A 17,336-nucleotide genomic window follows, 5' to 3' on the forward strand; every position below is an offset into this window, starting at 1 on the left:
ACTCCTGAAACTCCTGGTAGATCTCACCCCTCTTTGCACTGAAAACAAGAACATATTTTGTAGGTAAAAACAAAGAAGTTCCAGGCACTCTTCATATATATACACTCTTCATCTAAACACTGGATTCACACTACAAGAACGCTGCAGCCCTCCTTGTTCTAGTTTATTTTTGTAGGTCTGCTCATGGTGTAGGCTACTAATATGAGATTAGTTATGAGTGTGTGTGGGGGGGAGGGGGGGCATAAGGGAGAGATGGGGGTACAGGCAAGAGGAGAGAAATTGTAGTTTTTACCTTGCGTCAAAGTGGTTGTGTATGCCGGCCAAAATGCTTGCCACTGGAACTTTAGCTGCTGTGATTCCACAACCAGTGGCAAGCTGGGCAAGGTGGCAAATGCAGCCCAGGTCCTGGACATTAGGCTGGCTTCCCCTTATTCTGCTAATAACAGAATTGTACCGGCCTTTCATGACACTGGCGTTGTCGGAGTTGAAGGCAACAAGGTTCTCCCATGGAATTCCTCTTTTGCTATTGGAAAAAAATAAAGATATGCCCATAAAACAACCTGACAAAAGCTGCTATGCTCTAATATTAGCTGTTACAATTAAATGCAAACTAGGTAGACAGTGAAATTATCTTACCTCAATACTTGGGATATCTTCTGATACAAGTTCTCAGCATTACCCACATTGCATATGGGCATGTCTAGGAACTTCATCATCACCTCCAGATTGGACTCATCGTAGATTCTTGCAAGAATAACAAATTCTTTGTCGTTTTTTCTGTTGTTCGATTCGTCGCACAACAATGAAAAAGGCTGAGCTTTACATATGGTTGTAACGTCGTCATCACACTCCACAGCTATGGCACCTGTTGAGCAAAAGAGTCCATTGATTAGATTTGATTGTCCTTTATATTAGCAAACAGTATTATTTATAGATCCTTTTCACAGCAGCCATTTAACAGAACGCAGGGTAAACCTAGGCTAGTAGTATATTGTCTATTCATTAGTAACGTTAGCTGCTAGCTAGTCTGTGGCTAGCAATGAAAGCCACACAATGGGGGAGGGGAGCCTCATGTAAACAAGACTAGTACCTCTGGCCTGCATCCCCTTAACAATTGTGTGTTGAGCTGTACTGTATTGTACCCATTCTGCAATCTGTTAATACAATTATCTGTTAAATAAAGTTTTTCATTCATTGTCTTACCTTTGATGAGTTGGGTAATTTTCGTTTTCCCAGCCGAGTACTTCTGAGGAATGTCATAACCTTTGGGAAACATATCTGATACTCGCCAGTTGAACACGTCGCTGAAAGTGAAGGAACTGTTCGTTTGTGCAATAGTCATGGCCATTATAACTTCAGCTCTGGTGACTAGATCAGCCTCTGTTGTATTTCTCGTCACGAACGTAGTCATAACACGGGCATTTGTCATACCTTCTACGCCTCGCTTGTGTTTCGCTGATTTGTCATGTTGACTGACGTCGTGTTTTCCTCCGTGTGAGATAGTGAAATCAGCTCGACATACTTTACAAAAAGCATGGAGTGTTGAAATGTTGCTCTTCGTGAGGTACGGGAAAGAGTCCTCCCACCTGGTGAGATATTTGCAGCCGCTCCTCTTGGCTTTCTTAGCTGGTGGAAGCGCACAATCCTCTCTCAAGTCCATCGTAGAATGTACTAATACATTTGCGCTAAATCCCTCCTTTATCCGGACGGACGCTGTTGGTATTCTTTTTCATGTCGCAACCGTCTTCCGGTTTTTCCGGTCTGACTTCCTGTGATAACGGTCTAATCTACACTGCTGCCACCTGTCGTCACGGAGGAGAATTGCACCCATTTTGTAAAAAATTAAATAATAATAATAAGCACAAAATACGTACCAATCCGTACGCCGTAAACGGCCCGTGCAGAGGGTCGAAATACAGGAGAATCCCGGTCAAACCGTACACATTGACAGCTATGCTTCCCTAAGACAAAGACACATTCATTCCCCCAAGACACAACGCTGGAACATATAGCCTTAACTACACGAAATGCCACAAGTGACTAAATTATGACTTGACTAGGATTACCCCGCGATTAGAAGACAGGGCCAGGTAGAGTTTAAGTACCAACGATAAGACACAGACACATATAAATCTCTTTCCCTCCCTTTCAGAACAGACCCCCACTTTAACTCACACACACCCAAAACACATCCCCCACACACACACACACACACTCACACACACACACACACACACACAAACACATCCCACACAAACACATCCCACACACACACACACACACACACACCAACACACACACACCACACACACACCAACACACACACACACCAACACACACACACACACACACCCAAAACACATCCCACACAAACACACACACACACACACACACACATACACACACACACACACACACACACACACACACACACACACACACACGCACGCACACACACCAATTATATGATGTGCCATGGAGAGAGGAGATAGGGGAACGGAGGAAGGGGAGGACTTCACTTTTTTTCATTGGGGAGCACACACTTGGGCCGGCCGGTCGGTGTTCAAAGAACTAGTATTTTGTTTATTTCACCTATTATACCTTATTCACTTTTATACCTTGTTCATTCATTTTTATATAATAAACTACCTCAAAAGTGTTTCATTCTTTACTTCTTTTTTAAATCTTATTACCGATCGGGTTTCAAAGGTTGCAAACTCGACAATTTTCTGTACACATGAACTTAAGAAGGTGCTGAACGAGCTCAGTGGCCGTTTTTCATGTCTGATCATGTTTAGCATGGTGTTATTCACTGTCAAAGATGCAAAGAAAATTTATATTCTCCTTTGTTTCATCAACATTTACTCCAGCCTAGTAACAGACACAATATTTCTGACACTCGGAATACATTCCATGAGATCCATAGATGTCCCTAGATAACAAGAACATGCAAATGGACCTTGTAGAAGTGGAGCAATCTTCCATTTACTTAGGTATGTATTTTTTGTAGATTTTCAGAAAATAGGGCTAGGGCTTAACATTAAGTGACATCTTCAACTGACCCAGACAGTTGTCACAACGTGCTTTAAAACCACCTCCATCGTGCCAGTTACAAAACACTCCTCTGCCTTGAGCCTTAATGACTTCTGCCCCGTTGCACTCACCCCCATCATCATGAAGTGCCTCGAGAGGCTGGTCCTGGCTCACCTCAAATCTGGTCTCTGACCCTCACTGGACAGTCACCAATTTGCCTACCGTGAGAACAGGAGCATGGACTGAAATGGCGCTGCACCGAACGGCTGCCTTTCTGATCGCTCCGTCGAGACTGTGCTTTCTTTTGTTAATTTTCATAGTATTAAGAGTTTTATTTGCACCAACTGTTGGTGCATTATATGTGTATGACCGTCAGTCAATCATTGACATTGGATTAAGGAAAACTTACCGATTGGATTGCTCTCTGGATCGGATTGCTGAACAACAACAGTGGCCAGCGGAGATCCTTTGTTGTGGCCGTGGCCAAAGCCAGGAGAAGCCGCGACGACGAGGAAAGAGAGCCGGGGTCCGGAACAGACTGAGGTCCAAACGACACAGAACCACATTGCCCATCATATTGTTGGCCAATGTGCAATCGATAGGAAATAAACTGGACGACATCAGAGCACGGATCCAATTCCAGAGGGACATTCGGGACTGTAATGTCCTCTGTTTCACATAAACTTGGCTGTCTCCAGATGTCCCGAATCATGCAATAGAACCGGCAGACCACTTCTTTGTCCTCCGCAAGGACCGGACGGCAGAGTCACTAAAGACGAAAGGAGACGGCATTGCCTTCATGATAAACAAGGAGTGGTGTGATATAGGCAACGCAAAGGAATTGTCTAACCACTGCTCCCCAGACCTGGAGTTCATCACGATCAAATGTCGACCCTTCTTTCTTCCGAGAGAGTTAACGTCCATCATCCTCATCGGAGTGTACATCCCACCACACTCGAACACTGGGGCTGCACTTTCAAAACTGCACGATGAGGTAAACAAACAACAGATAGCTAGCGTTGACGCTGCCATTCTGGTTCTGGGCGATTTCAACAGCGCGCGTCTTAAAAAGGTGTTGCCGAATTTCTATCAGCATGTGACCTGTCCCACCAGAGGCGAGAACATATTAGACCATGTATACTCGCAATTTAAGAATGGGTACAAGTCACAGGCTCTTAGCCCATTCGGTAAGTCCGATCACGCCGCCATTTTTCTTTTGCCAAAGTATAAACAAAGTCTCAAGCGAACGCCGGTGGTCTCGCGAGAGGTTAAGCGTTGGACCGTGACGTCAGAGGAGACACTACAAGCTGCACTTGAATGCACAGACTGGAGCGTATTCCGTGATAACACAGCCAATATTAACGAATACACTGAAACGGTGCTTGACTTTGTCTGTACTCTGGTAGAAGAAACAATCCCCTCTACCACAATTAGAATCTACCCAAATCAAAAGCCCTGGGTAGATAAATCCGTCCGTGAGGCTCTGAAAGTGCGCACATCAGCCTACAACACCGGCCTGGTGACAGGCAACATGGAAGAACACAAGACAGCAAGATACAACGTCAGGAGAGCAGTAATAGAGGAAAAACGGCGTTACAGGGATAAAGTTGAACTTCAGTTTGAACAGGCTGACTCTAGAGGCATGTGGCAGGGCCTCAGAACAATGACAGATTACAAAGGCACCTCCCTCAAACTGAACAGTGACATCTCCTTAGCAAATTATCTCAATTCCTTCTATGCGAGGTTTGAGGCTGTGAATAACAACACCAGCCTACAAACCACGGCAATGGGGGGGGGGGGGGGGGTCTGCTGATGGAGACTCAGTGTTCAGGGTAACAGAGCATGAGGTGAGACGGATCTTTAAAAAAGTGAATATCAGGAAGGCAGCAGGACCGGACGGCATCCCCGGCCGCGTCCTAAAAGTCTGTGCCGACCAACTGGCCCCGGTATTCACTGACATCTTCAACCTGTCCTTGGAACAGGCTGTCATCCCCACCTGTCTGAAGAAGTCCACCATCATCCCTGTACCCAAAAAATCTACGCCCGCTTGCCTCAACGACTACCGCCCTGTAGCCCTCACCTCCATAGCCATGGAGTGCTTTGAGAAGCTACTGAAGGGCTACATCTGTTCCTCCCTCCCCATCAACCTGGACCCCCTGCAATTTGCATATCGCCCCAACAGGTCCACGGAGGACGCCATAGCCCATGTGCTGCACACAGCAGCATCACACCTGGACAAGAGGCAGGGGAACTATGTGAGAATGCTGTTCATCGACTACAGCTCAGCATTCAATACCATAGTCCCCTCCAAACTCATAGCCAAGCTCAGGGACCTGGGCTTGAACTATGACCTCTGCCAGTGGGTCTTGGACTTCCTGACGGGCAGACCCCAGGTGGTAAGAGCAGGCAACTGCACCTCCTCATCCATCATGCTCAACATAGGGGCCCCCCAGGGCTGTGTTCTGAGCCCCCTCCTCTACTCCCTGTACACACATGACTGCGTGGCACAGCGGAACAACAACACAATCATCAAATTTGCTGATGACACAGTAGTGGTGGGCCTGATCTCTGCCAACGATGAGAGGGCCTACCTGGAAGAGGTAGAAAATCTGTCACAGTGGTGTCAGGAGAACTGCCTCTCCCTGAACGTCAGCAAAACAAAAGAGATGATTGTGGACTTCAGGAGGTCGGGGGTCAAGGACTACAGCCCCCTCAGCATCGACTGGGCACCGGTTGAGAGAGTGAACAGTTTCAAGTACCTCGGAGCCCACATATCCGAGGACTTGACATGGACCACACACATTGACAGTGTTGCGAAGAAGGCACGACAACGCCTCTACTTCCTCAGGCGCCTAAGGAAGTTCCAAGTCAGTCAGAAGATCCTTAGGGACTTCTACTCATGTACAATAGAGAGCATCCTGACTGGCAACATCACCTCCTGGTTTGGGAATATCACTGCACAAGACCGTAGCAGACTACAAACAGTGACACGTTCAGCCGAACGCACAATTGGAGGGGGGCTTCCCACCCTCCAGAACATTTACAACAAGCGGTGCAGGGGGAAGGCTAAGAGAATTATTAAGGACTCGAGCCACCCGAACAACTGCCTCTTTGAACTGCTGCGGTCAGGCAAGCGATACCGGAGTCTTAAGGCGAGCACAGAAAGACTCAGAAGAAGCTTCTATCCCCAGGCCATCAGGCTGCTAAACGAACAATAAACACTATGCAACAACCATCAAATGCACACAGCACACACACCCACACGCACACACTCACTTAAACAAACAACACACTGCAGCACCCACTCTCCACACTTTAGATCACACAAACACACTTTATATTTATTGATAAAGGATTTTCACTACAACTCGTACACCTACTGTAAATTGTACCTAAATTGCACCTCATCCCATTTCTGCCTTGCACTATATAGTATTGTATATTAGTACACTACATAGTATTGTATATTATATGGTAACTCAGTTACGTCTATTCTGCATCGAACATTGTACATATGTCTATACTGAACACTGTGACCTCATTTTTTTTACTTCTAATTTACATGCTATACTATGTTATTTTATTTCATACTTATCTTGTCTTGCACAGTCTCTGGAGCGTAACAGTAAGAAGCATTTTGTATAAAAGTATTCTGTACTTCTGTATGACAACTATTAAAGAAACTTGAACTTGAAACTTGGAGGAAGCTATCTCCTCAGTGCTACAATCCAGCCCTCTTCCACATGGATGAGAGCAACACCCATGTGAGAATGCTGTTCATCGACTTCAGCTCAGCATTCAACACCATCATCCCCTCCAAACTCATCTCCAAAGTTGGGGACCTTGTGAAAACAAAGGAACTTGACACCAACCCCTCTATCTGCAATTGGATACTTGACTTCCTAACGAACAGACCTCAGTTTGTTAGGATAGATGATCTCACCTCCTCCACCCTCACCCTGAACACAGGTGTGCCCCAAGGCTGTGTGTTGAGCCCCCTATTCCACTCCCTCTTCAGTCTTCACCCATGACTGCACTCCTACATGGCACCAACACCATCATTCAGTTTGTAGATGACACGACGGTGGTGGGCCTCATCAAAAACAACAATGAGTCGGCCTATATGGAGGAGGTCCAGCACCTGGCAGCGTGGTGCGCAGACAACAACCTGGCCCTTAATACCAAGAAAACCAAGGAGCTCATTGTGAACTTCTGGAAGACTAAAGCCAGTCCACATGAACGGGACATTTAGCGTGTAGTTTAGTTTGTCTCCAGTTTCAAATTCCTGGGAGATCTCTGAGGACCTCTCTTGGAACCTCAACACCTCAGCATTGGTCAAGAAGGCTCACCAGCACCCCTTCTTCCTGAGGAGACTGAGGAAAGCCAATCTGTCCCCTCAGATTCTGGTGAACAGTGCAATTGCACTGCCTCTGACTGGAAAGCACTGCAGAGGGTGGCGAAAACCGCCCAACGCATCACCGGTACATGATGTTGTAGGTGATGTTGATAGATATAATGTGATATGACATTGTAACTATGATGCTGATTCATTTATGATACTGATTAATTGATGTTATAAAATGGGTAGCTCAAATCAAGCAACCTGGTTAGTTCATGGCCATGATATATCAGACCATAATGTATTAAATACAGCCAGCAGTAACAATGAGAGAAGATACTTGCTTCTGGCACCACACAATTAGAGTCAGCACCTGTCTAGAGTCAGCAAAACGGAGTGTGCTGGTCTGGGTTACCAGGTTTGTTAATCCCAGGTCTGGTCTGGTGTGGATTACCAGGTTCTTTAATCTCAGGTCTGGTCTGAGTTACCAGGTTTGTTAATCCCAGGCCTGGTCTGGTGTGGATTACCAGGTTCTTTAATCTCAGGTCTGGTCTGAGTTACCAGGTTTGTTAATACCATGTTTAATCTGGTTTGATGTGGGTTACCAGGTTCATTAATCCCAGGTCTGGTGTGGATGTGTGTGTGTGTATGTGTGTGTACGTATGTGAGATTCAGTCTGTGTGTGTGTGTGTGTGTGTGTGTGTGTGTGTGTGTGTGTGTGTGTGTGTGTGTGTGTGTGTGTGTGTGTGTGTGTGTGTGTGTGTGTGTGTGTGTGTGTGTGTGTGTGTGTGTGTGTGTGTGTGTGTGTGTGTGTGTGTGCGTGCGTGTGTGTGTGTGTGTGTGTGTGTGTGTGAAAGTGTGTGTGAGAAATTGAGTCTGTGTATGTTTGTTTGTTTGTTTGTTTATTTACACATATAAAAACAATTACATATATAATACAATATAATCCACAAGGGATGTGTAGGAGAATTGCCTAAAAACCCTCAAGGAGCTTGCATGTGGCATTCACCAGGAAGCAAAATTACATTCAATCAAGATAAAATATAAAATCCCCCCCCCCCCCCCCCCCCCCCAAACAAACAAACACACACAAGCAGGCCTACATAGACACCGAAGCAGGCACCCATGCCATACGATTTCTGGTAGAGAAAACAATTAATGACAGGAAGAATATATAATAAAACGAAAATGCAATAACAAAATACAACAAGCCATCAGACCACAGTTTGTAAAGGAAGTCCATATGGGAAATATTGGTGATCTAGGAGATGAGATTTCAGTGCTCTTTTGAATTTCAGAAAAGAAAATTCCAAAATATGTGGAGGCAAAGAGTTCCACAACTTTGACCCTCGGTAGAGCAAACAAAACTGAGATTGGGAAGTGTGTGTGTGTGTGTGTGTGTGTGTGTGTGTGTGTGAAAGTGTGTGTGAGAAATTGAGTCTGTGTATGTGTGTGTGACATTGAAGGGCGAATTCACAAAGGGATTGCGCTGTTTTTTCTGACGCTATGCCAGCGCAAATAGCTCGGAAACACAGTTTGCTATTCACAAAGCAAGCGCAAAGAGTGAAACACGAAAGTAATTGCGTTGCCATCAGCATTGCGTCTCGGTGCGTCTGTGGTATTTGCGGGTATTTAAATTAGGCAATATGGGCGGAACATGTGCCCCTTTCTATGCAAATGAGCCTCATGGCAAAAACACTCCCAATTCACAAAGATCGGCCATAATTGCCACACACAGTTAAAGCGACACTATTTACGTCTTGAGAGATTTGGTGGTAACTAAGTGCATTTATAAAGGGGTGTCATTGCCAAACTTGTGAAGTATCAAGGGACTATGGTTCTGATATACAGAACCAGCTAAGCTACTCTGCGTTGTGATTTGTCCGTTACTAATTCCCTTGTACTTTCAAAGACCAGGAAATGGCCTTGTTTCGACGGCAAAGAGACGGCGGTTGAAATGAAGGAGAGAAGAGGAAGTTATTGTAAAGATCCGCTTTTATTGGCAGAATCCAAAAGTGAATAACAAAAGGCTTGAATGAAAAATGGTGCTATGAAACATCAAAGCATGAGACTGTGCCCTCAGCTCGTGTTCCAGACTAATTCGCTACAAGCAAAGTATCTCGTCTCGTCTCCTCGCTGATTCGATGGTTCCGTCTCAGCTCGTCGTCATTCACGTCCAGTAGGGGGAAAAACATGCGTCTGTTCGTTTGTGTTCGTTCTGTTCTCCTACTCTCTCAAACTGCTTGTTTTAACGCGTTTCCTCCTCCCCTATTTTTACGTCAGCTGAGAGGACGTCTTAAGAAGAGAAAGAGCTTCTGATTGGATGAGACTGTGTAGCGGCCATTTTGAAGCTTGTCTACCCCGTATCTTCCCTTCTAAGGGCATATCTTTGCTGGCTGTAAATATACTGAATCTTGTTTTAGAGAATTCTTCAGTTTTCACGTTTAAATGTGTCTGGCAAATTAGATTTATCCAGTTATCAATCAAAAGTAAGGTTTATTTTACTTAAACCTCTAATTTAGTCTTTCTGCTAGGCAGTTACACTTATTTTAAACCTTATATCTTGAATAATGGCCAATTTAGTCTTAATTTAATCCGTTTAGTATTGTAAACAGATTAATTGCTATACCTTTGAAGCTAGGGATACTTTGTAAACCTAAATAACTGTTTTTACTAACTGATTCAGATATTCTCCCCAATTTTAGTGTTTATTCTTATCAAATTGGCTTTTTGCAGCTGTCTCCTCATGCCAAAACAGGAGCGGCTGGTTCCTTTGAATCAAATTGGCTTTTTGCAGCTGTCTCCTCATGCCAAAACAGGAGCGGCTGGTTCCTTTGAAGCTAGGGGACTTTGTATACAACCCCCAATTTAGGTGACTGTCCTATTGTTTTCTATAGCCAGATGCCGCCTGCAGTGAAGTAACACCAGGGCGTTTACTTGTTGGAGTAAACAGCCCTTTTGTTCCACTTCAGGAGGTCGGGGGTCAAGGACTACAGCCCCCTCAGCATCGACGGGGCACCGGTTGAGAGAGTCAACAGCTTTAAGTACCTCGGAGCCTACATATCCGAGGACTTGACATGGACCACACACATTGACAGTGTTGTGAAGAAGGCACGACAACGCCTCTACTTCCTCAGGCGCCTAAGGAAGTTCCAAGTCAGTCAGAAGATCCTTAAGAACTTCTACTCATGTACAATAGAGAGCATCTTGACCGGCAACATCACCTCCTGGTTTGGGAATAGCACTGCACAAGACCGAAGCAGACTACAAAGAGTGACACGTTCAGCCGAACGCACAATTGGAGGGGGGCTCCCCACCCTCCAGAACATTTACAACAAGCGTTGCAAGGGCAAGGCTAAGAGAATCATTAAAGACTCCAGTCAACCGAACAACTGCCTCTTTGAACTGCTGCGGTCAGGCAAGCGATACCGGAGTCTCAAGGCGAGCACAGAAAGACTCAGAAGAAGCTTCTATCCCCAGGCCATCAGGCTGCTAAACGAACAATGAATGAACACTACACAACAACAACCACCAAACGCACATAGCACACACATCCACACGCACACACTCACTTTAAACAAACACACTGTAGCACCCACTCCACACACATTATAGCACACACCCACTTTAAACAAACACACTGCAGCACCCACTCCCCACACTTTATATTTATTGATGAAGGATTGCACTACAACTCGTACACCTTACTGTAAATTGTACCTAAAATTGTACCTCATCCCATTTCTGCTTTGCACTAGATAGTACTGTACATTAGTACACTGCATAGTATTGTATATTATATGGTAACTCAGAACATTGTACATATGTCTATACCGAACACTGTGACCTCATTTTTCTTCTTCTAAATTACATGCTATATTATGTTATTTGATACTATCTTGTCTAGCACAGTCTCTGGAGCGTAACAGTAAGAAGCATTTTGTATGAAAGTATTCTGTACTTCTGTATGACAACTATTAAAGAACTTGAACTTGAACTTGAACCTCAGCCTTGTAGCCAGTATCGGTCTTGGGGGGTTGCCGCTTGCTGTGAGGCCTATTGCCTTGTCAGCCAATATCAGCTCTTGGGGGTTGCTGATTGCTGTGCGGCCTATTTCTACTTCTAGTCAATCACTGCATATGTGATAGTTCTAAAATGGTGTGGTGCACTGCTCATACCATGTTTAGTAACGACCCGTAGCGGTAGACCTGCTCCAATGGAAATACATTATGCGTTTGAGCTTGGGAAAATCCACTACACTTGAAAGAATGTCAGGTGATCATGGCAGCACTAATTATTGCCAGGCGAAGGCATCTTAATGCCTGGTGTGCTCGTGAAAGAATATTTCTAAGGAGAATATCACTTTTTGATTTAAGCGAGACCGAAATCATCCGGAGACACAGGTTGCCAGCTCAAGCAATTCTTGATCTACTCGATGAAATCAAGGATGATATTGAGCCAGCCACCCGGAGATCCCATGCAATCTTATTTATTGTTTAAATATTGTTATTTAATGTTGTCGGCTTCCCCAATGTTATCGGCACGATTGATTTATTGATTTTGTAACAAGATTTCGATTTTGCATCATGCTGCAATTTTTATTTGTGTTATGCATTGCTCTTGCTGTTTGTTTTATTATGTCTTTATTATGTAAAGCACTTTGAACTGCAAGTGCACATGGCATCTTAACAAGCCGGTTTAGATGCCTGGATCGTAGCGGTGGGGCAACGTTATATAGTCCCCCCAAAGCACATCACTCCTTTGGGTGCTGGGTTAGGTAACTAATAATCACAATAAAGAGAAGAGAACCCGCACACTCATATGCTCCAGAATAAACTTTTAATTTATAACGTCAGGTCCATGTGGAGTAGACGCTGGAAACACGGTCAATGAAAAGTTTATTAGTATATGATATAAACATAAAACATAAAGTTTGGACATTTGTGTTTGGTAGATTATTTCTCTGTTGTAACAATGCTTCTTGGCAATACATTTTATAACGTTGGAAAGCCTGTTTATTTACCTTTTAAATGGTGCCCCATTTGTAAGGAACATGCATTTGTGTGTTGTGCCCATGACAAATGGGACAAATCTTATTCAAACAGCTTATTCTGCTGTTGCTATTGACTCTTGTTTGGTGTTGTTTGGTGGATGGGATGATTGAAGTCTATCAGTAACAAGGAAGAAATGAGACATATTGGCAATTTTACAATTTATTAATTTAACAAACAGTCAGGAGCCTCAGTAGCGTATGGAAGAACCATACACAGCCACAACAGCCTGGAACTGCGCACCCCAGCAGAGTTGGCGTTTGGCCGGCCGCCTGATTCCCAAGACATTGCTCTAGGTCCCGAGTATGCTCGGAGGCTCCAGGACCGACATACACATTTGCCTGAGGGCAACAGCAGAATGACGGCGTGAGGCAAAAGTGTGATGTGAGGGTACAGGGCAGACATTTTGTGCCAGGGGAGCTAGTCTGGGTTTACCCCATGAGAAAGAAGGGTCGGTGCTCTAAGCTCGATAGCAAGTGGGCGGGCCCCTGCCGGGTTTTGGAGAGACTAGGGGTCATAGGCGGCGGGTGAGCTGGATATTAGGGTATTTTTTTTTTGCTTGCACGCAAACGGTGCACGCAAACGGTCCTGTCCAGGTTCTGATTTTATACAATACACACACCCACTACTAGGCTACTACAGCGAGCCCCACTCATTTCATATAGTGCAAATTAATTGTTCAAATGAGGGCATCCAATATGATTAACCATTGTCTTACCTTAATGCAACAAAAAAAAATTACGTTTCACGCATCAATGATCTTTTCTGCTTTAAGTTTATCTGTGAGATCACTTTCAATGTGAAGCGGACTCAGAGTTGACTGTCTCTCCTGGCGCATATTGTTGTTCTTCTTAGCCAGTTTCGGATGCGCCTCATTGGGAAATACCGTTCACAAGTTGCGGTGCCGACGGCAATGAAGGAAATGTTTTCCGTCATTTGGATCTCATCATGCTTTGAAAACAATGTACATAGTAGCTCTAAAAAGTTTCCACGGTTTGATTAACTCTGACTCAGTCTCATCATGCCCTCGTAGAGCAAGCCCTTGGCCTCAGGTGATCCAGTGTTATGCCCAGGTGGCATGTAACTTGGAATGGAGTTCAAAGCAGTTCAAAGAGGCAGTTGTTTGGGTGGCTGGAGTCCTTGATAATTCTCTTAGCCTTACCCCTGCACCGCTTGTTGTAAATGTTCTGGAGAGTGGGAAGCCCCCCTCCAATTGTGCATTCGGCTGAACGTGCCACTCTCTGTAGTCTGCTACGGTCTTGTGCGGTGCTATTCCCAAACCAGGAGGTGATATTGCCAGTCAGGATGCTCTCTATTGTACATGAGTAGAAGTTCTTAAGGATCTTCTGACTGACTTGGAACTTTCTTAGGCGCCTGAGGAGGTAGAGGCGTTGTCGTGCCTTCTTCACAACACTGTCAATGTGTGTGGTCCATGTCAAGTCCTCGGATATGTGGGCTCTGAGGTACTTAAAACTGTTCACTCTCTCAACCGGTGCCCCGTCGATGCTGAGGGGGCTGTAGTCCCTGACCCCCGACCTCCTAAAGTCCACAATCATCTCCTTTGTTTTGCTGATCTTCAGGGAGAGGCTGTTCTCCTGGCACCATCCCGCCAGGACCTTGACCTCTTCCAGGTAGGCCCTCTCGTCGTTTGCAGAGATCATGCCCACCACTACTGTGTCGTCAGCAAATTTGATGATTGTGTTGTTGTTCCGCTGAGCCACACAGTCATGTGTGTACAGGGAGTAGAGGAGGGGACTCAGAACACAGCCCTGGGGGGCCCCTATGTTGAGGGTGATGGATGAGGAGGTGCAGTTGCCTGCTCTCACCACCTGGGGTCTGCCCGTCAGGAAGTCCAAAACCCTTCCTGGTCGCTGGGTGCAATTGCCCCCTACTTGCCGGTCTAGGGAGCCCTGAAGTCTATCACATGCTTCAAGTCAAGTCAAGTCAAGAGTTTTAATTGTCACGGCATACAAGTATACAATAAAATGCGGGTGGTCTTGCCCGCAACGATGTGCAATACAGTGGTACAACATATAATAGAATCCAATAAAAAAAAAAAAACATTGTGCAATAAACAGGTAACAGGTAACATGGTGTGACATCTCTGTATCTGTACATAGTTATTTACAGAGCATATAGGACATGCTAGGTAGCTTTGGTAGTGCAATACACTGTTCCTGTTATTCTAATTTAAAGTGGCCTTTCCTTTTGGCCATAAGTGTGCGTGTGTGCGGCATGAGTGTGTGCCCGCTCATGTTAAAGTGTTAAGTGGCTGCTAGTGTGTGAGCGTGCACAGCGTGCGTGTCATGTGTGTGTTCATGTGTGCTTGTGTGTGGATAGTTCAGTGTTCTGTGGCACTCAATGTTCATTGTTCAGGGCTCTGATGGCCTGGGGGAAGAAGCTGAGCCTAAGCCGCTCTGTCCTAGTAGCTGGGGTTCGCAGGCGTCTGCCTGACATCAGCAGCTGGAACAGGCTGTTATTGGGGTGGTGAGGGTCTTTCATTATCCTGCAGGCTCTGGATTTGCACCTCTTGTTGTATAGAACCTGCAGGGGAGGTAGTGCAATACCCGTGGTACGCTCGGCTGAGCGCACCACTCTCTGTAGGGCCTTCTTGTCCTGTGCCGTGCTGTTTCCATACCAGGCAGTGATGTTTCCGGTCAAGATGCTCTCTACAGCTCCTGAGTAGAAGGACTGGAGTATATTCCCTGATACTCTGAACTTCCTTAACTGTCTCAGGTGGTAGAGGCGCTGTTTCGCCTTCTTTACTACTGTGTCTATGTGTGTTGACCATGTCAGATCCTCTGAGATGTGGACCCCCAGGTACTTAAAGCTGCTCACCCTGTCCACGGTAGCCCCCCGTTAATCATCAGTGGTGTGTGTGTCTCCTGCTGTCCTCTCCTATAATCCACGATCAGCTCCTTGGTTTTACCAATGTTCAGGAGCAGGCTGTTGTCCTGGCACCAGCGTTCCAGTACCTCAACCTCCTCCCGGTAGGCCTTCTCGTCGTTGTCCGAGATCAGCCCCACCACCACCGTGTCGTCTGCGAACTTCACTATGGAGTTGGAGCTGAACTTGGCCACACAATCGTGTGTGTAGAGTGAGTACAGCAGGGGGCTTAGAACACAGCCCTGGGGGGACCCGATGCTCAGGGTGATGGTGTTGGAGGTCTGACCCCCCACCCTGACCGCCTGGGGTCTTTCACTCAGAAAGTCCAGTACCCAGGCGTTCAGGGCGGAGCTCAGACCCAGCTCGATCAGCTTGTCCACCAGTCTGGTGGGGACTATGGTGTTGAACGCTGAGCTGTAGTCAATGAACAACAGTCTCACATAGCCCCCCTTCTGACGGTCAAGGTGGGAGAGGGTGCTGTGCAGTACCTGGGAGACCGCGTCGTCAGTGGACCTGTTTGTCCTGTATGCAAATTGCATAGGGTCCATATCACTGGGGAGGGAGGCACAAATGTGGTCCTTGACCAGCCTCTCAAAACATTTCATGACCACAGAGGTGAGTGCCACCGGTCTGTAGTCATTTGGACATGTTGGGGAGGGTTTCTTCGGTACAGGGATGATGGTAGACATCTTGAAGCAGGCAGGGACCACTGACTCCGCCAGGGATTGATTAAATATGGCGGTGAACACCGGGGCAAGCTGGTTGGCACAGGACTTAAGTATGCGTCCTGTTATACCATCTGGGCCAGCAGCCTTCCTGGTGTTCACCTGCATAAATGCTCTTCTCACACTGTGTACCGTCAATGAGAGAGCATCCCCGCCCCCCCCGCGGATGCCCCCCCCCTCCACAACAGCCGGCGCACCAGTGACGTCACTAGCCGTTGGGCTAGCAGTGCCACTGTTTGCACCAAACCGCGCGTAGAAGGTGTTGAGCTGGTCCGCAAGGGAGGCGTCGTCGCTCCCCATTGAGGGGGCGCTGACTTTGTAGTCAGTTATAGCCCTCAGTCCCTGCCATAAGCCTCTTCTGTCATTCTGTGCCATTTGTGCCTCCATCTTGTCGGCATACGTCCTCTTAGCAAGTTTGACAGCCTTGCGCAGAGTGTAGACTGTTGTTTTGTACTCTTCCATGTTTCCTGACTCTCTGCCCCGGTTATAAGCAGTGGTGCGAGAGTGCAGGGCTGCTCTGATAGTACTGTCCACCCATGGTTTCTGGTTTGGGAACACCCTCGCCTTCTTTGTGGGGACGATACTATCAGCCAGTGTTGTTATGAATGACACCACAGCGTCTGTGAAATCGCTGACGTCACTGTTACTCCTCTTGAACATTCCCCAGTCGGCGACGTCCAGTGCGTCCTGAAGCGTGGCCTCTGATTGGTCGTCCCATTTTTTTACCTCACGTGACACGACGGCGTCACGTGATCTCTGTTTATATGCGGGGACCAGCAAGATGGCGGCATGATCCGACGTGTTCGTTGCTCCCGCTAATGGTGGAGCCGGTACAGCCTTGTATCCGGCTCTGAACGGGGTGTAACAGTGGTCGAGTGTATTTCCTCCCCTTGTGGAGCAGACGATGTGCTGGAAGAAAGACGGCATGACTTTCTTCAGATTCGCCTGATTGAAATCCCCGGCTACTTCCTCCGATACATAGGAGACAGCCAGCAGCCTTTTTTCACCTGGCAGCGAGGACTCTCATTGGGTGAGTGTAACGCGTGGGAGGGCACACTACCTCACCCAGATCCCTTCCTCGCTGTGCAGGTGCCCTGACCGACCTGTAGGAGTCGCTGTTTACAACGACCAGAATACCACCCACCGGTTTCCCTCCCGCTGACACTGCCAATTGTGTCAGTATGACGACCGGCCAAGCCGGAGGCACCGCTGACAGCTGGATTCGATACCAGTGTCGGGCAAGATGGAGTTGTGCGGGCATGTTCTGAGAGGATCCAGCGGGGAGATGTTCAAGAAGGTGGT

This window comes from Notolepis coatsorum (assembly GCF_963971535.1).
Source record: "Notolepis coatsorum genome assembly, chromosome: 5".
Lineage (NCBI taxonomy): Eukaryota > Metazoa > Chordata > Actinopteri > Aulopiformes > Paralepididae > Notolepis > Notolepis coatsorum.